The sequence below is a fragment of the Astatotilapia calliptera genome, chromosome 11, assembly GCF_964374335.1.
Source record: "Astatotilapia calliptera chromosome 11, fAstCal68.1, whole genome shotgun sequence".
In the NCBI taxonomy this organism is placed as follows: Eukaryota; Metazoa; Chordata; class Actinopteri; order Cichliformes; family Cichlidae; genus Astatotilapia; species Astatotilapia calliptera.
This window is the reverse complement of record NC_137432.1, coordinates 34757276-34758912: the sequence shown is the minus strand read 5'-3', so window position 1 is coordinate 34758912 and position 1637 is coordinate 34757276. Positions and strand designations below refer to the sequence as shown.

Genomic DNA, 1637 nt, shown 5'->3' with positions numbered 1-1637 from the left:
TTGGAGTTTGTCTCCAAAGGCTGGAAGTGCTGTGGGGGAGTACGTTTCTAAACCATGACCACTCATGATTAGACCTTTGTTTCTGTGTTTGGGGCAGAAAAAAATATGAAATACTCACATTTAGAACATCACCACTTCAGACTGAAATACTGTTTATGTCATGCATGTAAAAGTGGCCAAAGGGTTCTTCTACTCTACTGACCTTCACTACGCCCCTTTTCTGAGGTCTTCCTCTTTTCGTCCTGCCTCGCAGCTTCATATTTGACATCCCGTGTCCAGTATCGCTCCTCTAAATCTGATGAATCAAACATGTGGCGCTATCGAGTTATACTCAAAGTTATTTGGGAAAGGAAAAAACATTTCTTTTAACTTGACCAAAAACAACAAAAGAATCCTGTAACTATATTCTGCTTGACAAATATAAATGAGAGGTTTAAATTTTACAAAACATACTGGAGTCAGCAAAATTTCTTGTTTATTCTTGTGTTACGGCCGAGAGGGCCCGGCTGTGGGTGTGGACTGAAATGCAGACACAGAGGGAGGCAAACGGGCGTGAACACAGTGCTTTATTTACAAGTGTCTAGTGAAATTACACAACAGGAGACTATGAATGCTATGAATTATGAAATGCTATGAACTGTGAACTGTGAGGCCAAACTGTGAACATGAAACTGAGTGCTATGGCTAGGTGCTGGATTTCACGGATGGAAAAAAGGGGCAGCGGCTTGGATGGAGGTACGCAGTCAGCGTTGCAGGTTTAAAGTGTCATGCGAGGAAGGGGTGTCCAGGGGGTTCCGGGTGAGGAGTGTCCAGAGAGGATCCAGAATATGCGTGGAGTGAGGGACTTGGCAGGGAGGCAGGCAGGTGTAGTCCGATGGTGGAGAGGAAGAAACCAGATGACAGAACCAGCGTCCAGGCGGAGATGAGAGTAGTTCGGGAAACGTGACTGCCAGGTGGGTCCTATGACAAAGAAAATCACGGTGAGGGAAAAGCAGTAGTTGAGGGTTCTCACAAGGGGTTCGCAGCCTAGCACTGACATGGGTTAGCAGAAGATCTGGCAGAGGTCTGTTGTGAATGCTGGTCTTATATGCAGGTGACTTAATTGGAACCAGGTGTAGAAGCTGATTGGAGTCTCTGCCTGAAGGTAGAACCCAGCGGAGTGGAAAAACCCCGTGCTCACCCGGACCATGACATCTTGGTGTCCAAAATATTCTGCTATATGCCAGTGGAGAAGCTAGACAGTGCCAAAGCAAAACACTAGCATATGTTATGCCTGCAGAATCACTGCCGTGGTAGCAAAATCCAAGAAACCAGAAAAGAAACTGAAATGGGAAAAATATTTGATTTACAAAGTAGTACCAACTACTGCAGAATCTACAGAGACTGCGGCGACCTTGAGAAGCTTGTGAGAACCTCAGGAAGTTCTTCCCACAGAGATTTGGCTGCACTGCTGCTGGATATCAGACTGTGTATTAGACACTGATCTGTTTAATTACAGTCTGAGTCGCACACCATCTGTAAGAGCACCTCATCGCCTCTCTGCACTATCCAAACGACTTAAAGAATCCAGAGATATTGCACTCCAAGGACATGCTTAATTGAGTTCTGAGCGCAAAGAGCACTACAGCATTCTTCGA

The 1637-nt window shown here is 45.5% G+C and overlaps 1 long non-coding RNA gene across 1 annotated transcript; it reads right to left on the bottom strand.

Annotated features, from left to right (window-relative positions):
- Positions 1-549: 549 nt before the first annotated feature.
- LOC145431718 (uncharacterized) lies at positions 550-1145 on the bottom strand. Its single transcript, XR_013911997.1, has 2 exons — positions 1038-1145; positions 550-960 (listed from the first exon to the last, which is right to left on the bottom strand). It is a non-coding gene; the product is annotated as an uncharacterized LOC145431718 (long non-coding RNA).
- Between the last annotated feature and the right edge of the window lie 492 nt (positions 1146-1637).